General features: G+C 43.5%; 1 protein-coding gene and 1 pseudogene across 1 annotated transcript in view; both read right to left on the reverse strand.

Annotated features, from left to right (window-relative positions):
- The window catches only part of Tmem117 (transmembrane protein 117), a 437,541-nt gene that overhangs the window by 390,735 nt on the left and 20,448 nt on the right, over positions 1 to 26,358 (reverse strand). The window lies entirely within an intron of this gene.
- On the reverse strand, positions 21,123 to 21,881 carry LOC126492835 (39S ribosomal protein L47, mitochondrial-like; annotated as a pseudogene).

Below are 26,358 nucleotides of genomic sequence, written 5' to 3' on the forward strand. Positions count from 1 at the left end.
TCTTCTCTCTAAATATCACAAAGACCTGCTCAAATGGATCTCCACAACACATGTCTGAACTTAGTCTTAGATCCACACTTTTTCCCATCCCAAACCTCCCTCACTCAAGAACATGACTCTTGAATTTCTGGGTCCCTCAGATCTCCTCTGCTCCAGTGTAGGTTGGTCAAGGTTGATCTCTCTCAAGATATAGAACAGCTAGTTGTCACTCAGCAACAGAAGGCATAAGTGGCCAAAAAGACTTGTAACAGACTTAGAAATTTACATGGGCTGAGTAACCAAAAGTTTTACGTTTTACCAAAGCCATTAAGTACTAACATTATCTTTCCCTATGTATATGTCATCATTATCAACATGTAATACACCAAAACTCATACAAATTTTATATGATACAGAAGACATGGCCAATATTTCCTGACTATTCAATCCCATTTCCCTTGTAGCCTCTTGAAGCAAAGATCAAGAGTCTTAATTTCTTAGGATAAGTATACTGTGGTAGTTTGAATAAGAATGGCCTCCATAGGCTTATAGATCTGCATGCCTGGTCACTGGGGAGTGGTACCATTTGAAAGAAATAAAAGGCATGCCCTTGTTGGAGGAAGTATGTCAGTGGGGGTGGGCTTCAAGATTTCAAGAGTCTTAGTCAGGCCCAGTGACTCTCTCTCTTCCTACTGCCTGTGGATCTGCATGTAAAACTCTCAGCTCCTTCTCCAGCACTCTGTCTGCCTGCATGCCACCATGCAGCCTGCCATGATGGCAACAGTCTATACTCTGAACGGTAAGCCAGCCCCAATTAAATGTTTTCTTTTTTAAGAGTTGTCATGGTTTAGCTGTCTCTTCACAGCAACAGAACACTAAAGAAGACATCTACTTTTCATTTTTGAGACATGGAATTTAAAGGTGCCTTCCTTGCTTCCTATGTTTGCAGACCCTCTAAGAGGTCACAGTTCTGGGACACTCTGCTCTCTCACTTCATGATGAGATGTTTCATTTTAGCTCAGTGTTCCTGGTAAAGAAAACGAGAGGTACACATTGGTTAAAGATGGCCTAGTGTGTGATATATTGCTCGAGCTCCTGTAGAGAAATGGCTCTCATATACTACTGATGGGACATAAATTATTCTGGTCCTTTGAAAATGCCATTGCACAGTTGTTCCCACGCTGCTTAACACGTCAGCTCACTTCCGAAAGGTCAGTTCCTTTCCTCAAGGCTCTTTATACATTAGACATTGAAAAGGATTAAGATACAAAGACATTCTGATGATATCAACAGACAAGAAAAAAAAAAAAAGAAAGCTCACTAGAAGAAATGGAATTTGACTCAGTACATCACAGTATGTCTATGTGATGAGAAATCCGGCAATCATTATAAATTAAGTTAGCTCATAAAATGCAAACAGGGGGGTGATCTAAGACAAAGTCCTATTCATGCTAGTCCACAATGGTGCAACAACAGCTAACTTGACTTTTCTTTACTGAATCAGAGCTAAGGTCTCATGCAGCCCAGGGTAACCTTAAAATCAATAAGTAGCCAAAGATGGTCTAAACTTTGGAACCTTCCTGGTGCTAGGATCACCAGGCCTGGTATTACACAGTGCTGGCTGGGGACAGAGCTTTGTGCAAGTGAGGGAGGCACAAACCACTCTTCTGGCTGAGCCACACATCCCTAGTCCTTTGTTTTCATTTTTTTTCATTGCTTCGTTTTTCTTTTTTTCTTCCTTCATTTTCTCTCTTCTTTCCCTCTCTTAAGTTGCTTTATGTTTCCTGTGATTTTTAAATGTCTTATATAAGAAATGCATTACTTTCTTGTTTGCTTTATAGTTTTTCAAGACAGGGTTTCTCTGTATAGGTCTAGCTGTCTTGGAATTTACTTTGTAGACCACACTGGCCTTGATCTCACAGAGATCTGCCTAAAGACTTTATCTGTTATTCTTTACATTTACGTGTATGTCTGTGAGAGCATGGGTCTGTGCGGTGGCTGCAGAAGCCAGAAGAAGGCATCGCATCCCCAGAACTAGAGTTATAGGATGAAGTCACCAGATGTGGGTGCTGGCAACTGAACTCAGTCAGGTCCTCTCCAGAAGTACTATACACTTTGACTCGTGAGCCATCTCTCTGGCCCCCAGATTCACAGCTTTTAAAATAAACTCTCCAAAACAGAAAGAATAACAAAGGGGTGTAAGTTTGATGACATAAAAGTATCGCAAGGGTCACAAAGCAAGAACCTAACTGCTTTCTCCATAGATACTATGTAAGTGAGAGTGATTTCCCAAAAGAGCTGGGCTTGCGGCTCCAACTACCCGTTCTACCCAGAGGGCAGCTCTAAGTGATGACACAGAGAAACTATTGAACTAGACTGCTCTGGGACAGAAGGAGAGATTTATTGGGGATGAGACTGCCAAGGCCATCTGGGGCACTCGTGGGGATGGGAGGGGAGTGGACAAGCAGATTTTACGTGGCAGTCAGTAGGGTGGAAATCTATGCTGACACAGGCTTTCTGGATTGATCCAGCTCTAAGCGACCTTGGCAAAGGTAGAATTGACCTTTGGGGAAAAAGTTAAGGGAGGTTCCTGGGGAATAAAACTGCCATAGGAGCTCTGCTTTTCTTGCAAACAGAAACCTTTAGGCTGTTTACCCAGTAACAATCCTTCTGTTTACCCTGCCGGAGTCTGTCTGTTTAGAACAATATCACCAGCAAGGAGTGGGGGGGGCGCTCTGGATCTGGGAGTAGCCACCCCCATCCTCACAAAGTTGTCCCAGCAGATCATTGAGATGGACTTTAAGGAAAAGGCAAGCAAATCAACCAACCAACCACAAAACTGTATCTAAGCACCCTTCACCATGTCAAACGTATATGCCAAAGCACATCCCATGTATTAAAAAGCACAGTAAGTCTGCATTGCAGTTAAGAGACATGGATGTTTAAGATCATATTCAGAAAATGTCAGGAGTGGGCTCCAAATTTTAAAATATAAACTCATATTTCATTTAAAGGCAACCAGTTCAACAGGAAAGGCACGTGGATGGTGTGAACACTGCCTTCCACTTTGGGCCAGCTTTCTATCCTTATATGTAGCAGGATATACACACATGAACCCTCATCGTAAGCTTGTTGGGGTACCAGGGAAGACATTTGTACAAGGTCACATAGGAAGCAGTGGCAGATCCAGCTCCCCTGCCGGCAAAACCCATTTTCTCTGCTGCACCACTTGGGACTGATGACTCAGAACAGCAACGACTCTGCTAACTGGTGACAATGACTTTCTAAAGAATCCAAATGTAAAGAGAACACCCCTACAGTGAATTCCAGGAGGGTTTTTGTTAATCAAACTGGCCGATATAAGAAAATAAAGCTCAATAACATATGTGATTCCAAGGAACAGACTTCAAAATAGGGTAAATTCCTGTTGTGCATAAACACGGCTGCAGTATGGCATTTGTTATTTTTATTACTGTGAGACTTCACCCTCCATACAGAAATCCCCTACCACACACTGAAAAACGAGTTTATCCCTTTGATGAGGCAGAAGACACATCAGAATCTTTTACAGTTGTAAATATGAATTCCCAAGGCAGCCTTGAGAGGGTTACACCAGCACAGGCATTCAGACAATCGAGTCCAGATAATCTGACTTTCACTACCTCACACACTAACAGGATGCCTTCCCCCGGCTCTGAGGAAAACATTTGGGGTTTCCTAATTGAACACACGTGGGATCAGACTTTCAGAAAAGGCTAGTATATAAGTTAGCTTGGCTATGAGCCACTCCCCTGTGCCAGGACTAGGAGGATATGTACTGAATTCTCAGCACCAGTAAAGATGCTTTGTGAGGCCCAGGGCCACATGCTGAAGATCTTCTGGACCTTGGCAAAACACCTGGCTAGCCGCATCTCACGTAGACTGGGTGAATATCCACTGATTGACAGCTGCTCCGTCCAAGCCAGAAATGGTGGCCACTATCTTCATCGGATGAAGAGAAATCTGGAGGTTCCCAACCCAGTCCAACAGCCACTCTTCCAGCTACTGCATTGCACTCCCCTCTTGGAGCCAACCCCACTTTCTGTAGCCCTCTCTAGACTCAGCTGGCCTACTTCAACCACTAACACAGCAGTTCAGGAGTTGAATTTCAAGGCAAGTATAACGTGAAAGAAGCAGCTTGTGAGAGTACAACCAGGCTCTGTGAGGGACACGGCGAGGTAAGTTACCTAACACTGACATCACGTGGTGCTCTCACCCATGGAAACCTGTTCAGGAGACACCAGAGTAGGTCAATGAGATCAGCTCACTCCTGGGACTCTGGCACGCACACACGTTTCTCTTATATCTTTGATATCTAAAATGGATTCAGATAAGAAGAGAACAGCCTCCACCTTGCACTTAAAGCCAGGTCTGGTTGCTCCACAAGTGTGGGACTCAAGAAGGATACAGACTACTAATATCACTACTAATCGTAATATATCCCAAAACTCTAGCCTGACGCTGGAAATTCATCACAATGTTATAAACTTCACTGCTAGATTACTAAGAGGGAAATCATGTCATTCTCAGGAAATAAAAAAGTCACAGGAACTCAGGCTCATTGGATTGAAAGGAAGTTCTTTAAATGCACACACAATCTATCCACAGCTTCTTAGAGGAGATCCCGACTCTCTCCTGATCCGTAAGTTTCAGACGACAGTAAGGAAACCACAGAAGGCAGAAACCAAGCTTCTGAGAGAGAGCAGAGGATGGAGGAAAAGGATGGTGGCAGGTGGGGAGGAGACACATAGGTGAAGCATGTGCCTTGTTAACTGTCACCTCTGGGGATGACAGTTGATGCCAGAGAAATCGATTGGAACAATGAGAGTGAGTGTGGAGAGAGGCAGAAAGCCCAGAACAAAACCTATGTGCAATGGAATAAAAAGAGTTAACAGGCGAGTGCAGAGCGGCCACCAGGTGAGAAGGGGACACGATAACTCAGCACCACACATGCCAAGGAAAGCAACTGTGCTCCATGAAGACGGCAGAGGGCAGAGCCTAAGAACACAGCAAGAGACCAAGGAGCACATGTTCTCAGAAGACTGGACCTAGTACATGCTGGAGAAAGCACTTTGGGTGGAGACTCCATAGAGCTGAACTGAAGGATTTCTGTAACGTCCTGAGACTCCCATAGGGACCAAAACTAAAGTACAGGCTTACAGGGACTAGACAGTCAGGTCCAGGAACTCGGAGCCTTCACACTCAGTCTCATCTGTAACCTTTTTTCTCTTCGGCCAACTCCCTTTCCTTGAGTACAGTCGAGCATGATCAACGTGGCTACCAAGCTCAATAACACACCAAATAACAGGGCAAAAGCATCCACACGGATGAAGCATCCTTGTCTTAATACACACTTATGAAAGTAGACGAGCTGTTACACTGTGGTCAGCCAGTGAGTCGACCATCCGTGGGCGATATGTACATTCCCATAGTCAGCTGTCGTCAGGAAGGAGGAGAAGGTTATTTCCACTAGGGCCCTCTGTAAGAGTGATGGACTGAGGCAGAGCTGGGAAAGGTGTTTGTGGTGGATCATGAAAACTGTGTTCAGCCAAGCTTGAAGTAGCTGTTAGGATTAACCCGGTGTTGACATGCATCTACACCATATGAAGCACTACACACTCACTCAAACAAAGCCTCTTCCTGAATGCCATCACAGGGGACTCGAAGGAGGTGAAAACAGCCATGAACTACAAACAATATATAACTGCCACGTTGAAATGCTAAGATAACCAGAACAAATAGAAACGACTTCGTACAGGTGACATTTTTGCTGAGAAAGGAACAGAATTTTAAAGAGACAAGAAAGGGGAGGGGGAGGAGGGGAAGTCTCAGAGATATTGTCCCTACTATTAGGCTGACTGCCCCTTGAAGGTAGGAAATTTCTCCCATTTTCCTTTGCATCTCTTGCTACTTACAAAGCAGTTAATCAACATTTCATTATTAAATACCAGTAAGCATAAACAAATAAGATAAACAAAAGCTGGGTGGTGGTGGCACATGCCATTAATTCCAGCACTTAGGAGGCAGAGGCAGGCAGATTTCTGTGAATTCAAGGCCAGCCTGTCTACAAAGTGAGTGCCAGGAAAGGCTCCAAAGCTACAGAGAAACCCTGTCTTGAAAAACAAAAAACAAACAAAAAAAAAAGATAAACAGAGGAAAGTATCAAAAAGCTTTGGACCTACCAAATATGGGGGCACCATATTTGCAACCAAAAAAAGCCCAGGACCAGATGGTTTCAGCTCAGAATTCTACAAGATTTTCAAAGAAGAATTAATACCAATACTCCTCAAACTGTTCCACACAATAGAAACAGAAGAAACATTGCCAAACTCTTTTTATGAGGCTACAATTACCCTGATATCCAGACCACAGATTGGTGCAGGAGAATTGTCTGTATTCTGTCAATCATGTTTTTAAATAAATGCTGATTGGCCAGGCAGGAAATATAGGCGGGTCAAACAGACAGGAAGTAGAGGCTGGGCTATGAGAACAGGAGAATGCTTGGAAGGAGGAAGCCCATTCCTCACCATTGCTTTCCAGACCACGGAAGAAGCAAGATGTAATCTACCCCGCTGAGAAAGGTACCAAGCCGTGTGGCTAACATAGATAAGAATAATGGGTTAATATAATCTACAAGAGCTAATAAGAAGCCTGAGCTAATGGGACAATCAGTTATAAGTAATGCAGACTCGCTGTGTGATTTCTTTGGGGCTTAACAGCTGTGGGGTACTGGGCGGGACATAAATCCCAACAAGCTGGCCCTCATGTTACAACAGATAGACACAACTAAGAAAGAGAATTACAGACCCATCTCACTCATGAACATTGATGCAAAAATACTCAATAAAATACTAGCAAATGAATCCAAGAACACATCAGAAACATCATCCACCATGATCAAGTCAGCTTCATCCCACATATGCAGGAAAGGTTCAACATACGAAAATCTGTCAATGTAATCCACCGTATAAACAAACTGAAAAACAAAAACCACATGATCATCTCATTAGATGCCGAAAAAGCTTTTGTCAAAATACAACATCCCTTCATGACAAAGGTCCTGGAGGGAGCAGGGATACAAGGAACATACCTAAACATAATAAAGGCAATATACAGTAACCCTAACAATTCAAAGTGAGGGACAGGAAGATTGAGAGTTCAAGGCCATGGTGGACCACATAGTGAAATCCACACCAGCGTGGGCTGTATAACGAGGCCCTGTTGCAAAACAAAATGAAACAACAACAAAAACAACAAAAGCTTGGTCCCCTTCAAAGACAGGAAGAGGATTCACTCACCCGAAGACAGGTGAAGGATAAAGGGAAGGACTAAGCCAGGCTAGAGGGAGCTTTGAAGGTAAAATAAGCATTACCCTTTTCCTGTGTCCAGAAAATACGACAGATAGAGGCACCCAGGCCCTTAAGAGCCCAGTGACCATGACTTGTCAGTAACGAGACTAGTAAATTTCCCCCGCCACTTCCTGCAGGGGTTGTGAGATCCAAATTCAATAATGTATGTTAGGGATATTTTTGCTCATCTTAGTAAGCCCCCAGTGCCTGCCACAGAACCCTGCCCAGTCAATGTTTAAATGACATTCTCTGTGAACTGTAAATATTGTCATATTTAAGATATTTTCAACCCTTAAAATGTATCAACCGTTTGGACTTAGTGGATACTCAAAAGCTATTTGCGTAACTGTGCTAATTCTCCTACCACTGCTATTTCAATTGTCATATAAATTTTGCTGAAAATATGTGACGTAAGTGGCACTGGAGAGAGAGTACCGAGGGTGTCCTCTGGCTCGGCATGCAAACACACACAAACACCACTGGGACATCTGCTTCCTGCATGTCCCTTTAGGTCTCGGGCAGAATCATGTTTCTTCAGGTGCACCTTGCCTGGTGAACTCAATAGTGCCATCCCCAACCCACTGTTCTATTACTGCAGTCTTTTTTTAATTTATTTTTATTTCATGTGCATTCGTGTTTTGCCTGCATGTCTGTATGAAAGCATCAGATGCCATGAAACTGGAGTTACAGACAGTTGTGAGCAGCCATGTGGGAGCAGGGAATTGAACCTGGGTCCTCTCAGTTTTGATAACCACCTGTAGATAGATAGATAGATAGATAGATAGATAGATAGATAGATAGATATAGATATAGATATACAGATATGTTATATATCTGTTCTTTTCTTCATCAGCTGTCTTCTCCTGTAGATCACATAAATGAAAACAGACAGAATTTATCCTTCTTGCCTATCCCACAACCCTGATTCTAAAACTGTGTTTGAACATGGTGGATGCCAGTCAGTACTGCATGAATGAATGAATGAATGAATGAATAAATGAATGAAATCAGAGCTGTGTTTTAAGAGTGTGGAAAAAAGATTTCATGTATCATGAAAGATTTTGCTATCCTTAGAAAGGCCTGTTTGCAAAGTTGGCCTCTGGCTGGATATCAAGAGCTTGAATTTATGAAGGACCCCCACTATTTCATAACCAGGAGATGGGGCTCTCTTTGCTAAGCCGTTCATATAAACACTATAATGCAATCCATAGTGGCCAATTAAAGATATTCACAAAGAAACACTGTGACTTGCTTGGGACTCTTGGCTTTCCTTCTGGAACCTGGAATTTGTTCATGTGTCAAATAGGGGTATCCGCCTGACCAGACCCTAGGAGATAATCTGGATCAGTGCGTGACACGGGTTTCCCTGATAGGCAACATGCCGCTTGTGACCTCATAACTCCTTGAAGTGTGACCTGGGTGTCTTTACAGTCCGGGCTGCCTCCTGCGCTTGCCTTTGCTGACTTCCTTTGGATCTGTTTACAGCACAATAAATCCGAGCCCTGAGTCCCAGCATATGCTGAGGCCTGGGAGCCTTCCTCATGACTCATCAGGACTGGGGACGGTCTTAAGCTCCTGACACACAGCATATGCTTGCCAGCAGCCTGAAATGTAGACCTGAAAGACTAAAATAATTACTGTCAAGTGAGCAAGTTAGGGAAAAGACTATTGCTGAAGTCTGAGAAAGACAGACCCAAGGACCAGAGGAGAGGGGACGGTGCTGTAATAGTTCCAAATTGCTAATGAAAATCTCCTGATTGTGTGAGCAGCGAAGGACTATAGGGGCCGAGGAAAGAGCAGGGCACCAAACGACGAAGGGAGACCACGCACATGTGATGATATGAAGCCTGGTCATGGAAACTGAGTGAGTGTATTTCCAACAGCATTCAAAAAGCTTGAGGAATGAGAAGCATTTCCAGAACCAAGCACTGGGAGATGGACTTGAGCACCGGAAGCCTGGTGGGGGAAGGCACTCCCGTGTGCTTTGCTTGCCAGTGTATTCCAAGCATGTAGAGGCGTACCTAGCGTGTGCTATGCACTCGACAAATGCTTGTCAAGTCGTAAGGAATGATAGGGAATCACAGAAAATAGACAAATCTTCAAGTGTAGAGGGCTAAAATGAAGACCTTCCAAGCCTGACTATCTTCTGATCGTCAGTAAGCACAAAGCAGCAGGTGGGTTGGAGTCTGTGACCCCCTGGGCACCGAGGAAGCAGCCAGAATTAACAGTGCCAAAGCCCTGCCCTTCTCCCAGAGTTTCTTCATGGAGAACAAAACCAGATGAATATTTCAAATGCCTTTAGGATATACATAACTAGGCACCTAAGAGGGGGTAGCTGAGGCGATGTCTCCATTAGTGGTGTGCGTAAGAAAGTCATTCTTGACTGAAGGCGCTACCTCTAGGTCTAAACCCTGATGAGCAAGAAAGAAGATTTCTCCGGAACACAGCCAGAGTGACAGCTGTGTAAACGACTTCATTAGAATGGGAAGAGCAGAGGTTTTCTGTGCACAGCCTGGGGCGACAATGACAGACAGAAGAGCGGAGTGGCGCAGAGCCTAGGACCAAATTCACAAACATCCAGTTTGGCACGGAGGTTGAAGTGGAAACGGATCGCATTCCCGAGGAACAAAGCAGATGAAATGCCCAATAAGTCGGGGCACTGCAAACCCGTCTGCATTCTAACATTAAGAATTATTTACCTCCACTTTGCAAATTAATGCTTAAGAGTCCAGCTTGTGGATGCTGAAGTGCACTTCCAGGAAACCTTCCGGAACCATAGGCTGCTGGGAAGGCAGCCATTATCTGTGTCACCTCTCGGTCCTCAGTCTCCCCAGGAAGGGGCCTATCTGAAGAGAACAGACAGATGCCTTGGCCCTTCCCACATCACGCTGGCACCCACCAATGTTTGTTTCATGGGGAATTAGTGAAGAGCTCAGACCCCACTCGAATTCTGGATTTCTACGAAGGACAAATTCAGGCCCAGAGTTCCAGCATAGGCTGTATCTGTACTACAACCCAACATCTCCCCTGTTGTAGGAGGCCGCATGTTTGTTTCCGGCTACCCAGAACCAAAAGAATCACACAGAAACTATATTTTTAAAACACTGCTTGGCCAATGACTCTAGCATATTTCTAGCAAGCTCTTAAATATTAAATTAACCCATTTATATTATTTTACCACAAGGCTCGTAGCCTACCAACAAGGTTTCAGCTGGCAACTTGCATCTGTCTCCTATGGCAGCTCCATGGCATCTCACTGACTCCACTTCTTTCTCCCAGCATTCAGTTTAGTTTTCCCCGCCTAGGTCTACTCTACCCTATCACAGGACAACACAGATGTTTTTTCATTAACCAATAAAACAGCACATATATAGGACGACCTCCCACACCATTTCCCCTTTTCTGTTTAAATAAAAGGGAAGGTTTTAACTTTAATATAGTAAAATTACATATAAAAAACAGTTATCAAGCAAGAATTATAGTTATAATATTTATATCTATTTTATCTTTTATTATAACTAAGGAAAACTATAATTATAACTATCTATTTTTTAATTACATCAAAGACTCCAGAAGGATATAATATTACCTAAGTTAACAGGAAGTGCATTGTAAGCAATTTTTAAAACTCTAGAATTGACAGAGATATCTTCCTGCCTGGACAGTCACCCAAAGTTATTTTGTATCATTGGGGCATCCATTCCTCAGCCTACAACAGGCCCATAGTATCCAACAGACGTTTCCACAAAGCAAGAAATTTCAAAGGCAGTTTTGCCTATACTGGCAGTTTGTCAGTCACTTTCTTCTGTGTCATGCAGAATGTCTGGCAGTCTCTTTCATGAAGCAGGAACCCCGAAGGACCATCTGACCTTTAGGCACGTTCAGCAGTCATTTCTCTGTGGGTCCTGTATGTCCAGTTCATACAGCATAACATCAAGTAGTCCAGACAATAGCAGTTTCTTGCCTAAATGGCTAACAAACTCCATAAGGAGTCTCTTCAATGTGCATCATCCTCTTGAAGTTGACTGGTGCTGCCAGGAGCAGATGTGTCTCAAGTCATGAAAAGTCCTAATTTCTTAAAACATTTTAAACGCCATATTCTGTTAGTCGTTGAAAGGTTTGAAGAATAACTATCCATCTGAATAGATCCAGCCTGTACATATAGAAAATCAACTAACATGACTAAAAGCTTGGCTATTATAGATGACGCTCTATTAACCTATATTTCTTAACATTACATTACATTTTTAAATGAACTGCACAAACAGAATACCTTAATCAAGAGCAGAAATATACATATAACAAAACTGGCCTTAAGTTTGTATCAATAAACCAAGATCCACACCAATGCAAAGTATTCTTCTTTATATCATATCCCCCTTTAAATGTAAACAAACATTTATAAACAATCATTTGGACCTCCCAAACCACTCCCCCACTTCACCCTGCTTTTCTTTCTTTTTTTTTTCCCAATGACTACTCTACTAAATTTCTTATTCTTCTCAAAATAGTGTTTCTCAACCTGGGGCTCATGACCCCCATGAGGGTCAAATGACTGTCTCTCAGGGGTTGCCTAAGACCATCTGCATATCAGATTTTATAACATTACAAAATTACAAAATTACAGCTATGAAGTACCAACCAAAATAATTTTATGGTTGGGGCTCAGTACAACATAAGGAATTGTATTAAAGAGTCACAGCATTAGGAAGGTTGAGAACCACTGCTCTAGACTCATGTGTTTGAATACTTAGTCCTCTGCTCTGGTACTGTTTGGGGGGACTGTGAGTCCTCACTAGAAAAAGTGAATCACTACTGGGGGTAAGCCTTCAGGTTGGACAGCTTAACCCCACTTCCTACTTCCCTCTGCTTTTTGATTGCACACCAAATATGGCCAGCTGCCTCCCACTCCTGTAGCCTGCCAAATCTTCCACCCGTGATGGACTGTGTCCCTTCTAGAGTGTGAGCGGGTCTTCCCTTCCTCAAACTGCTTTTGCTAGCTGTTTCATCACAGCAAGGAGAAAATTAACTAGAAATCAGCCTACAAGAAAGATCAAAGAACCACCCCTTGCTCTAAAAAGACAGTGTGTGTCTTAAAGTGACTATTCTAGTCTTCTCTCAACATTCTCTCCTTGAGGGCTGGAGAGGTGACTCAGCAGGGAAAGGACTTGCCATGCAAGCATAAGATTGTGAGTTCGGATATCCAAGCTCTACATGAAAGCAAGTGTAGCAAGTGCCCTTAATCTCCCTCAGAAGGCAAAGCCAGAGGGGCATATGGATCCACAGAACAAGCTGGCTAGCTGACGAGCCATGGGCAAGCTCTGACTTCACTTGAGGGCTCAATTAACTGACCGAGCCTCAGTGAATTAGATAAAGAAAGAGCAAAGGGTAAAGACCACCAATCTATTTCTATGGCTGTGAAGAGATAACGTGACCGCAGAAACTCTTATAAGGGAAAGCATTTCATTGGGGTGGCTCACTTACAGTTCAGAGGTTCAGTCCATTATCACCATGGTGGGACATAGCGGCATGCAGGCAGACATGGTGCTGGGGAAGTAACTGAGAGTAGAACAATCTTGTAGGCAACAGGAAGTGGTCTGTGACACTGGGAGTAGCTTGAGCACAGGAAACCTCAAAGCCCACCCCTGTAGTGACGTACTTCCTTCAACAAGGTCACACCTCCTAACAGTGCCACTCCCTTTGGGGGCCATTTTCTTTCAAACCACCATAAACCCCCAGTGTCAATCTTGGGCCTACACACATATGAGGATACAAACAAAGACTACATGCATACCACACACATGTATACATGTGAAAATAAAGCTCTTTCTGAAAAGACACATGCAGTGTGAGAAAGTGGAAAGCGTACATGCTGTAGGAATTCCTACCATGTACATGTTGCCGTATCCGTATCCGGTAGGTACGATAAATAACCAGGCCAGCTCAAGAACAACAGATATAATTTAATAATTGAAAGGGGGAACTCATTCTACAAGAGTGGGAGGTCCGAAGTCCAAAATGGTCTGTCAAGCACGGCGTAGAGAGAGCACAAGCCTACCTACCCCCGTTTTTTCTACCTGGGCTGCAGGCAGTCACACCCTAACCAGATGTGATTGGTTGAGCTTCCCCATCACTACCTTCAGTAACCTTTAAGTTACCCGCCCATTTGGGCGGGGCCTCTTATACTATTTAAGCCTATGTAAAGCTTCTTTTCCGGCTGACGGATTCGGTTGCTGTTCTCTGTTCCGGCAGAGGATTCTGAATTGTGAGTCTACCCCTAAATAAATAACCCTCTATTATTCTCAATTCTGAGCTAGTGTGGGATTTCTTTTAAGCGTCCTTCTTCACATACGCTCTGATATCAAACAAACCCCCCATACATGACATGACCATGAGCGGCTTCATGTCTTTGCTCCTCAGTTTCTTCCTTACTAAATTGTACACACGCCATTATACTTTTACAATGATTAGCTACGATAATGTGCACACAGCCAGGGCTTCAGTGCTATTGGTGGGTTTCTATCAATGGGCCATGAACTTAACACTGTGTTCTTCATCACAGGCATGCATTCATTCACTCCAGTGGTATAGAGCCTTAACATGAGTCCTGGGCAGGTATATCAGATGCTGTGGCTCAGGGACACTGCTTGGCATACATGAGGCCCTAGCTTTGAACCTCAGCACTGAAACAATCAAAACATTGTGAAATACGTCCTGGAGATAGAGCTCAGTTGGAAGCGTGCTTTCCTAACACACAAAAAGTCCCGAGTTCAAGCCCCAGCCCTGTGGAAGCCAGGGAGGGTGGCACACACCAGAATCCCAGCACTCTAGAGACGGAGGCAAGAGGATCCGAAAGCAGATATCATCCTCAGGCATACAACCAGTTCCAGGCCGGCTTGGACCACATGAGACCATGTCTCAGAACAAATTATCAAGCAATGGTAGAAGGCACTAGTCTTTGTATGACATCAAATACCGAATAGGGACTTCCTAGTTCCCGGGCAGTGACAGTATGGCGGGTGTAGTGAGGAACCTTTTACAATTAATGTTTTATACAGTCTTCAACATAGCACCATAGTGCAGGTTTGGGGTCTCTTTTATAGGTGTGAAACTGACAACGTTCAGAGAAAAAAAATATCCCAAGGCACCACATCCAGTAAGAGGCAGAACCAATATGTGTACGTCTCTTTTCCACCTTTGGGCTCTTACATCACTTTCTCGTAGACCCGCCCCAATAGACACTACCCTTTGCTTGAGAGAGATACAAGCAGCCTGGCGCTGAGTTGGAAACCTTGGTCCTCAGGGGACAGCCAAAAGAATGTCTGCCCATGAGGAGAGCTCAGCTCCAGCAGTCCCAGGGCTATCCTTGGCTTCACACCCTGTCTCCACTATGGCCATGAGTAGCCCCAGCTTTTCCTGAGGTTTGGAGCTACCTAGCCATCAGTCTGATCCTAAACAGGTGAGTGGAACATTCTGCCTTAGGGCCTCAGCAGTGAGCTGATTCCCGTTGGGGTGTCCATCACCGCAGGAGGGGGCCTGCTCTGAGATCCCATGTTTGCAAGACCTGAAAGGCATACCACAAAGCACGCCAAACGCGTAGCTGAACCTTTTCAAAGAACCTGCTATGCAGAGCCCTATAATTGCCCCTAAGCTGTCCTACAGCCATTTAATTTTTCATGATGTTATTTCAACAACCTGCAACGATTTGTTTAATCAGTCTTGGACACACTGCAGGAAGCAGCAGCGTCAGAGGGAGGGGCTTCCGCATCACTAATTCACAGTAACCATTGCTCTCTGGGGACTAGCTCCTTGCAAGATGCCAGATAGCATTCCCTCCTAACAAACCTCTGAACTATTGGAGATTAGCAGCCCAAGCAACCATGCTGCTTCCTGGGTTGGAAAATGACAGCAGGAGCAGCCACTTAGCCCCTCACTGAGGCAGACGAGGGCTTTAGATCTCTATGGGCTCAAGCGACCAGTGAGGACAGACGCAAAGTTTGCGGTCCTTGAAGCTCTTGTGTTGACAAGTCTTGATCTCTATGCTCGCAGGGCCTGCCTCTACGAGGTCACACACACAAGGCTGACTGTTTGTGTCAAAAGAGACCACGTGTCTCATCCTCTCAGAGGACTGTGCTTGCTGCTAATCTGTGGGGAGTTTTCCAGTTCAATGCTTTGCTTCCAAACTGGGAAAACAAAAGCAGCAGGAATGGACGGACACCATGGGAGATGGTGCAGACAGTCTGCAATATCCCACCCAGGGATACTTCCCTACCCCAGCCAACGACAGCTGTCACCCTCTGACCAGGGGAGTGGATCAAGGCACCCATCACGAAAGCCCCTGCTGGCAGCTACGGAAAAACAGATTTCTGAAAACGCTAACAAGAACTGAACAATCATTAGCGAAAACCAGTACTGTAAATATAAATGATGAATCGGAGAAAGAATGGATGATCTTTTCCACGTTGTCAAGGAATTCATTATCTAATCAACAATAAGAGCAGTGTATGTAATATAAACACACTGTTGTTTGTCACACTGGAGAAGCTTATGAGTATACTTTAATTATTAAGCAGTAGACAATGCTTTCCTAAGAATGAAAGGGTTATTTCTGCTCTTTCCCACTTGGGAAAGCACTAATGGCCTGCCTTGGGAACTGCATCCTCCCTGAGGGCAGTGCAGGCTAACTAGCGCCTTCATTTCTCCAGGCTTTCAACAGACACTGATATTCGTGTTCTATTTTCACAATCAGAATGCTTCCTCACAGTCTGGGGGGCTCAGAGAAGGTAGCATAGAATGGGAAAACAGGTTGTTCACACTGAAAGACATGCAACCCATCCATTCGTATGAGCGGCCACAGCTGTTCTGGCCTCCACGTGGGAAGGCGCCAAAGACTGTGGGGACCGGCTAGCAGGTTGGCTCACGATCATAACGTAATGGTTTTACTGATTTGGGCTGAAATAACCCAAATCCTGATAATTTAACTGTTGTCATCAAGATCTCAGTAATCCTAGGTATTTTGACAGGTTCTGAATAGGAGATGGGGTGGTGAAGACATATGAATTGAGCAATTACAACGTGTATCTAAGAAAACGGTTAGAAACAAGGAACCCGTGACCCTTCGGCCATCTCTCCCCTTAGAAAACATGCCTCCCAAAAGACTCCGGTCCTTCTGTTTTCTGGTGTTTCTGTTGAAACAGGGTCCCACTCAGCAGTTCAGGCTGAACCTGCGCTTGTAGAAATCCTCCTGTCTCAACATCCCCAGCTCGAACATTCATATACCACAATAACTAGCTCTAAAAACCAATCCTCAACAAAACATAATGGGATGTCTTTATGTAACTCATTCTCATTCGAAGGAAACTTACTTGTACGTATTAATAATTTTTAAACCCCTGAGTTTCTCATAGAAAAAGAAGTATGGAACTCTTATTTTGAAAGAAACAAACAAACAAACAAAAATCAAAGAAAATTTGGCATTTTACTATCTCCACAAGAGGAGATACATCCCAGAGTCAGAATGAGACAGTTAAAGGGAACAATACCACAAAGAAGAGGCCGGCTCTGCGGTGCTCTTGGGGTTTCCTTCTCTGTCCTCCCCACCCCACCCACAAACATCTACTGTGCAGTCCAGGTCTTAACAGCAGAGAAAGAAAACAAGCTGCTATACCAGCACAGTCCACAAGACGGCGCTCATCGCTAGGAAGAGTGCCTCCTTCACGTACACCCTGAACTTAAAACTGACTTTTTATCATGAAACCTCTTAGAGAGGAACAAACCTTTGAAGTAGCTCTAAAGGAAATTTTAATGTCATACATTAACAATTAATGTTTCCAGAAAGTGAAGGCCTCTTCAGTAAAAATCAGGCATATGATTATTAGTGGAAGGGGCTATGCAAACATGTAATTTAAATTTCATAACAACCAACTTAAATTAGAAAATGAAAAAAATAATAATAACCATAGATTAAATTTTTAACTGAAACTGATATTTTATTTAATCCGACATGTCTAAAATATTTACATTTCTGCATGCAATCGGTGTAAAATTAACAGCAAAGCTTTTCCGATTCCTTAGTGTGATTCTGCCTCCCGCTTCACACTTGCATGTCCCAGCTGCTCAGCAGCAGGCGGGAGCCATGCCTGACGACATCCCCCCAACAGTGCACACCTGCAGAGTCGACCCATGTCACTCAACACCAAAGCTAACACCTGACCGCTAAGCAGACATCCAGCCTGTATTTCTTAGATCACATAAAACATGCCTGCAGAAATGTAAACAGACTTTCCCCGCCTGCAAGGCAGGGCAAGCACGTGATGTTTCCTGTACGCAAAGCAGATGAAAACAACCCCTCTTCACCTCTATAGTCTTTTAATTGAATAACAGCCTATAAGATAAATCCTGGCCCTGTTTAATTACAGCTGTCATATTGACATTGTCTAGCATAAAATACATCAGGGGAAAGTGTAACAGAGCAAAACCTGCAAGCTCTCCGACAGAAGGTGAACAGTAAATGGCATGTGTATAATAAAACAAACAAGCATTAAAGAGTGGGTTTAGCAAGCTTTTCCTCACATTAAGGATCTTACACTTCTCCACTGAACCGCTTACACAGCTAGAGTTTTCTGAATCATAGACACAAAAGGTGTACAAATGCACAACAAAAGAGGTTGCTCGTTGATACAAAAGAATTATTAAAACTGAGAAGAGTAGCTATCATTTTGTTTTTGAGACAGGGCTTTTCTGTGTAGCCCTGGCTGTCCTAGAAATCATGCTGTAGACCAAGCTGGCCTTAAACTCAGAGATCTGCCTGCCTCTGCCTCCGCCTCCGAATGCTGGGATTAAAGGCGTGCAAGGGTAGCTATCTTATTCAGATATGAGGTCCTGAAAGTACTGACTTGATTTTTCTGGTGCGAGAGCAAGTTCAGAAGAAAGTCTTGCTTCTTTTACAAGCCGCGTTGGAGAGAGCAGGGAAATGCAATCGCTTTGCCAAAGTGCAGCACTGTGTCTGAGTCTGCGGACAAATCTTCAGGGATCCTGCACCCAGACTCGGGGCACCACGCTAAGTGATGCTGAGAAAAGTCTTTGTGTCGGAGCATGCAGACTGCTCCCAGAGGAGCAACACTTACAATTCCTTATAACCCCTAAATATCTGCAAACCCCACATCCCAAAAAATAGCTTTGAAACTAGATTCCAGATAGGAGGCAAGCTGGTTTCCTTTCTGCGCATGCAAAACAAAACATAAAATTTCAAGTTACTGACAAACAAAAGTTATTCGAGTTCTCTAATCCTATGACAGAGGTTTATACCATAGCATTCAAGTAATACAACGTTATTCAAGAAGTTAGGAAAATTAATTTTTAAAAAGACATACTGATTGGAACCAACAGGATAGACCAGTATGGAAAGGTGTTTGCTGCCAAACCAGAAAACGTGAGTTCAATCCCTGGGACCTACATAGTAGAAGAGAATGGATTCCCACAAATTATCCACTGAACTCTACATACGGACCGTGGCGCGTGCATGCGTGCACACAACACACACATGCACACAGGTGCACACACATAAATAATTTTTAAAATAAGGTGAAGTTTGCAAATTTATAATTTATGGGAGCCTGAACTCAAGCCTAAGTATCTGATCTTCAGTTTGGAGACCTGAGGACAGGCCCTAGTACTTCATTTTATAGATGAGAAAACGGCTTTCACACTAAAACGTGACGACATGAGGAAGCGCAGGACATGCTACAGACACACGCTGGTGATTTGAACGGGGCTTCGATCTTACTCTTACACACGGTACATCCTGTGACCCGATGCAAACAGGTTTCTTTCCTAAGGCCCATGGAATAACTGTGACGGTGTTCTAGCCAGATGGGACCTGCAGTTTGAGCGGCCGTGAAGTGAGCCTCCCCAAGGCCCAGCAGGGCTTCTGTAGCAGCGTGGCTCTGTGTGCCAGAGCTCTCAATTATTCACGATAATCCTGAAAGGTTGGGGGTAGCCACTGCCAAGGCAGCAGAAACTAATTAGCATTTCCCTGGGTTAGATAAATCTGGGTTAGAGTAAACGGAGCCGGTGCATAAATTATACAATGATAAAATCTACAGGAAGGAGCCCCGGCTCCTTAAAGTACAAGGGAGGACAACAGAATGATCAGGAGTCCGAATTCTCAACGTCAGAGCCAAAGTGAGGAAGCCAGCCACGCGAGGGGCACCTCTCCCTGTTTAACCTGCACTCACCAAGAACTTCTGTAGTCAACAGAAGAACTCCTTGTGTTTGCTTCTTAGGAATGGGGCCTGCCCTGGGTGACCTGAAGATCACGCTAACCCGGCAGGCACAGGGGCCTGGATCCTTACTCTGACAGAGTGACCAAGGGGTAGACACCACAGCAGACTGCAGCAAAGGCCACGCTGGGAACTGGTGAGCCCAGGGGACAATGTTGAGCATGTTCGTGTCCTAGGCTCTGCCCACAAATTGGAGTGTTTGACCTTTCAGCAGGCAGATCAGTCCAACCAATGTTACAGTTGAGGTAGGAAATAAAAAAAAAAAAAGTGAAAAACACATTTGAGAAAGAAATTCCATTGCAAATGGTCCAGAATGACTCTAATGGAAATGAAAAACGTACACATCAAGCCGAACCAGTCGGGCTAAACTCAGGAAGCAGGCAAATGTGGCCCGGGGCCTAAGCAATGTGGGCTAGGACAGGTGCAAGCAGAAGCACCTCTGCAGACTCCAGCTTGCCTATATATGCTGGCTTCAACTATCTAACTCTATCACCCACACCCACACACCCACACACTCACCTACACACACACACACACACACACACACACACACACACACTCATGCACACATAAAGTTTAAGCAGATCTCAAGGCCTCAAGCTATTATATATTTTCATTTCTTAAAAGCAGACTATTTAATAATAATCATCATCATCATCATCGAGGGCTGATTGTGTCTATTTCTTGATGCACAAAACTGTTGAAGCTGCCTTGTTTTATACAAAGAAGATTCAATGTGGTTCTCTTTAACTAGGAGGCCCCTCTGGGCCTCTCCTATTGCATCAGCAACTCCATATCAAATACCCACGGCTACTTTTATTAGTGGGAAAGTGTTCTCCTCACCAACATCCCTAGAGGGATTTGCTCACCTGGCCTAGCTCCTTCCCACTGGGTCCCATCTGATAGCAGCACTGCCCTCCCCAGGTGAGAAATCTGAGTGCAGATTCTGCCGGCCAAGGAGCCAGTACATCATTGGATCATAGTTTTAGTTAACTCAGCTGATGTGAACGACTGGGTCCTAAGCTCACAAGGGATTTAAGCTGAAGATCAAATCACATAAAAAAAGAAAACCAAAATGCAATTCTAACTCCCCAAGAGCCTGTATAGACTAAACACAGAAAAATGAAGTAGCGTAGACTGGAAAAGTAAACTATGTTAGGCTGTCCACAGGATTTAACACTGTTTTATTAGACCTCCTGACATGGTACCTCTGAAAAAAGACGAAGTAAAATATCCAGAATACCTTCCTATTTAATGTTCTATAAAAAAAAAAAAAAGATTGTTCTCTTTTGCTTCATCCCCTCTTTTTTTTGTTGTTGTTAATTAACATGCCATGTTCTCCACAAGAAGAATTGATATCATTTGAACAAAAACATTTCTTTATAAACTGCTAAAGACATATTCACATCAGGATACAGGCTGCTTCAAAAATGAAATCAAACTTCTGGGTTTCATCTCAGACAGACTTTGACTTCTAGGTCACATTTTGGACAGTACTTGACTTCTGGTTTTGAGAGAGGTAAGGGAACTTTGCCTGGAGAATTCTTTCTTTTTCTGTAAACTTTCCTTTCTTGCTTTAATGTGGGCTTGTTTCTCAATTCTCAGTCTGACAAAGCGATCCATATAGGGCATTGCGAAGAACCATTTCCTATTGTGTCTTTTATTTAGGGACCAATGTATAGGCCACTGCTTGAATTTGTGCCAGATGATTTGTCCGAAAATGTCCCTTCTCCAGGCACCAGGTCTTGCTTTCTCCTGACAGGTATGAAGAAGCTGCAGAGCATCCTCCCTATCCTGGACAGCTTTATCTAAGGCATCCATGGAATCAACAACCTTTTCTAAGTGATCTGGACTTGACATTGGCATCTCTGTCGCTTGGCCTCCTGCTCTAGAGTTAGAAGCATGTTTCTTTCCTTCAGAATGACATACCAAAGTTTATGTAAGTCTTCATTACTTTTGTTCCTTAGCTGCTGGCAGGTCCATGAAGCTACAAATTTGACCTTTTCTTCCCCCCAGTTCTTTGGGTCATCAAAAAATTCTTCTAGCCCGTTCCTTGACAACGTGATATGAAATAATTTACACCGGAGAAAGATGTGACATGTTGTGTGTTCTTAAGCAACAAATTAAGGGGAAACCCGGGATGAGCAGGGGCCTGGGGACTTACTAGAGAACCCGCAGCCTTCAGGAACACCGAGACTCTTCTACTAATACCCACTACAGTGGGCGCAGCCATGTTTCTAAAAAGCTTCGCCCCCTCTACAATATAATTGAAGCAGAAGAGTTCATCGTCAGGGCCAGAGAGATGGCAAGTGAGCCAGACCCTGACTGCCCAGCCTGGTGACCAGATATCAATCCCCAGAGCTGCAAGTTGTCCTCTCACCTCCACACTGGTGCCAGGGCATGTGTGTGAGGGTGCAGGAAAGCATACACACACACACACACAGAGAGAGAGAGAGACAGACAGAGACAGAGAGACAGAGAAAGACAGAGACAAATGTAGAAAATAAAGGTTAACAGAAAGTCCATCTGATCCAAATGGAAAAAGGAGGATGAAACACCCACCATTTACCGAGCAAGAGAAAGTATGGAAAGAAAAGAACAGCAGAGAACTGAACAAAGAAAAGTCAAAAACAAGACTGAGCAAGGCCAGTGAGAGGGAGTATGATGGCCCAGGTCAGATCAGAACTAGGACAGACAAAGACGGGCATACAGACTATCACAACTCACTCGCTAGTGTGACCAATGATCAAAGCGTTGTCAAGAGAGAAAGAAAAGGCAAACATATGCTCTACAGCTTGAGTGTGGGTGAAGGGGACAAAAACCCACAGAACTTAAATAGCTCAAGTTTGGAAACTAATAGACAATTATCTTCTTTTTAATTTTTAAAAATTTGTTATTGATTTTATTGGGCTATACATTTTTCTCTGTTCCCCTCCATGCTTCTCCCCTCCCCTTCAACCTTCTCCCATGATCCCCATGCTCCCAATTTGCTCAGGAAATCTTGCATTTTTCTACTTCCCATGTCGATTAGATCTATGTAAGTCTCTCTTAGTGTCCTCATTGTTATCAACATTCTCTGGGATTATGATTCGTGGGCTGGTTTTCTTTGATTATGTTTAAAAACCACTTATGAGTGAGTACATATGATAACTGTCTTTCTGGGTCTGGTTTACCTCACTCCATATGATGCTTTCTAGCTCCATCCATTTGCTAATAGGCAATATCTAAGTCTCAGGATGAAAACAGGAGGCAGGATTAAAAATAACCTAACTGCAAAGAATGAGACAATGAAAACTGGTGGGAACTGAACAGAGAGAAGAGACGTTTAAAATAGTTAAACAGAAGTGGAACATGACTGCATTTTCATTATGAGATAAGATTTCCTGTAGCCCAAGCTGGCCTAGATAGACAAGGATGACCCTAAACTTCTGATTCTCCTGCCTCGACCTCCCCAGTGCTGAGTTAGACCTGTGTGTGCCACTATGTCTGGTTTTATGCAAGTGTGGGGACCAATCTCAGGGCCTCCTGCATCCTACGCAAGCGCTCTGCCAACCAAGCTACAACATGGTTTTCCTTTAAGCCTTATTTTTATTATGTGTTTATTTCTGTATATATGTGTGTGTTATATTACATGTATTGTATGTGCCATATTATATATTTATCTCTGTATCCGTACTAATGCCACCTGTGTGCAGATGTCCACCAAGGTCAGGAGAGGGCAACAGATCCTCTGGAATTGGAGTTCCAGAAGCCTGGGAGTCACCTGACGGAGTGTTGGACCCTGAACCCAGGTCCTCTGGAAGAGCAGCAAGTGCTCTTAATGATGTTTTTTTAATGTCATAAAATGAACATAAACGGTTTCTTGCCTCAGTGTAAACTGCAGTTTCTGGCTAATTTCCATGGCCAGAAGAAGAATAGCTGATGAATTTTAATTAATTTCAGTATCAAAATTAATTATTAAATGGGAGCTTTATTAGAGCCATGAATGTGAGTGTTAGGAGTACTTGATTCTTCAATATCATACATTAGAGATAACAGAATTTCAGATATATTTGTAAAATGTAAATAAACTCATATGCTAAAGCTTTCTGATTAGATTCTCAAACAAATAATTAACTTTCTAAATAATCCCTGTGTGTGCACAGCACTTGATAAATAAGACAGCACATCCCTTGCTAAGCTACTAAGCCTAGAAAAGTGAGATTCTCTTGATATTTAAATTCTGGGGCAGCACTCTGAGAACTCAAGAGAGATGCAGTTCTAGGTGGAAACTGTTACCTCTAATTATCCTTTTAGGACATCCAACTACTCTGTCTGAAGCCCCTTCTGTCTTCCTGGCCCTCATGCCTACTGAGCATCCCTTTTCCAAAGTGCTGTCTCCTGTGGCAATTCTGACGCAGGTCCCTGCTAACCTCCTCTCTGACTATTTCCTGCCCTTTAAACTCTGGCTTGTAATCTTTATTTCACAACATCTCCCTTTGCCATTAAACACTCATTTCCACCATCTTTTCTTATCTTTCTCTCTTTGCCAAGAAAAAAAAATGGGGTAATAATCATTGCCTTTACAGAAATTTCATATTATTTAAGGTATTGAGAATTCAAATACTAGGTACATGGTATATGTTTTAAAAAGATAAGATATAGTACCTGAGGCTAGAACAAGGGGCAGGGTACATTCTATTTTCTTAGCTTTTCTAGCTTAACTTTTTAAGTGGGGTAGTGTCAACAAGCCACTCAATGTCTGCCCATGCAAGGCAAGATACTGGATGTCTAAAGGAAAAAATGCAGGCAGGAAAGTTTTTCCCTGCCTCCTAATACCTGCTGTGTCACTGAGCCCCACCCCTGCCAGATGCTCACACCGCCTGAGTCATAGCTTTTCTATGGTTAGAAGCACAAACACTTACTTCATTTATTTTTAGAATGGTATAGGCGCTCATAACGATGCTCGGTGCCAGTCTGTTTTCCAGCCAGGCCTCGATCACGACAGGATCTGAGCCAAAGATGGGAAATGATGAAACTGCCAAGGTTGAGACGGGAGGCAGGTGGTTCCGAAAACAGAGGCTTCGGGATTAGTCACAACTCCGTAGAAGAATGAGTTTACCACCATTACCATTTAAGGCACACAATTATAAGATTCCTTAATTACCTCATACGCTGACCAAGCAATGAAAGAATTAAGATAGCACCTACGAGAGGCTTATATACTGTACATATTTTCCCCCCATATGAACAATATCGGAAAGAATTACTAAAGACTCATGAGGGCCCAAAACTTGTGAACAGAGAAGATAACGATGCCTCAGCAAATGCTGGAAATTTTTCAACCAACCCTGTACGAAACAGCAATCAAAAATCATCATCTCAGATCAATGACAAGTCGATCCATTTCTCAAATGTTGCACAACTGACTGTGATAAGTTATATGTCTGCACTAGTCACCTTCACGCAGATGGCCAGATAGCCAAAGACTGTGTTGATTTCCAGCTAGAAACCCTGATACCAGTGAGAATGGCGCTGCCGAGACAAGGCAGTCCTTGTCACCTCCCAGGCTCACCTAACCATGGACCGTATTCAAAAACATGGGAGACAGGCAAGGGGGTGAGTGTGGCCAGGATGGATTATGCACATGCATGCATGAAACTGCCAAAGAATAAATCTAAGAAGAAAGTTTGTTTTTAAAAAAGATATTAAGCCCCTGGAATATGCAAGATGATAAAAGTGTATAAAAAGAAAAAAATTAGACAAATTGGAAGGGCAAATCTTATGTTGAGATTTGAAATGTAGAGGTAAAGTGGAAACCGAGTGACAGAAAATGATGTCACGGAAGAGAAGCATTTGGAGTACTGTCTGGAATGCCAGGTTGACAGGTGCTCTCTAATCTGCAGACAATGAGGGAAGCCCCAGGAGAGAGCCTGCACTCAGTTTACATCATAAAGAATATTCTCATTTGCCAACTAATGTCTGTCATCAACGGGGACAAACAGTTGCCAGTATACTGTCTTGCGCATATCATAGAGCCAAGAACTCTTGTTGCTCTCCTTCATCTCACTGTGACCTTCCAGGACACATTTTTGACAAGCGTGACTCATAAAGCACCGAGAACTGTGTCTGGCAGCCGTGTTAAATAGCGCTAAATGAATTTAAGTTTAAAGTCTTGATGGCTTCTTTCTTTAGAGGTGGACGGAAGGTACAGTCTTTAGAACCCAAGATGGACCCACTTATCAAGGAAAACTTCCTGCGGAGATTTTAAGTTTGGGGAGTTTTTGTTTTGTTTTGTTTTGTTTTACAATGAATTCAAGTGACTTTGTAAATGTATAGCTATACTGATCATTTCTTCTTTCATCAGTTTTGTTCAGTTATGCCTATAAAGAAAGGTGTAGGCTGGGAAAATGGTTCAGTTGGTAATGTACCTGCTTAATATCTCAGTTGGTCACATACCTGCAAGCAAGGACAATGACCTGAGTTCAGATCCCCAGAACCCAAGAAAAAAGACTACAGTAGTTATAAGCACCGGGGTGGAGATAGCAGAAATAAGCAGATTTCTGAAGCTCACTGGCCAGCTGCCTTAGCAAAACTGATGGGCTTCTGGCTCAGTAAGAGTCTCCGCCTCAAAAATCAAAGGTGGCAAGTGCTGGGAGAAGGACACTCAATGTGGACGTCAAGCCTCCAAACGCATGCAGTACACAACCTTACAGTCTCTCTGTTTCTCT

This window comes from Alexandromys fortis, unplaced genomic scaffold (assembly GCF_014885135.2).
Source record: "Alexandromys fortis isolate MF-2015 unplaced genomic scaffold, M_Fortis_MF-2015_v1.1 scaffold_28, whole genome shotgun sequence".
Taxonomy (NCBI): Eukaryota; Metazoa; Chordata; class Mammalia; order Rodentia; family Cricetidae; genus Alexandromys; species Alexandromys fortis.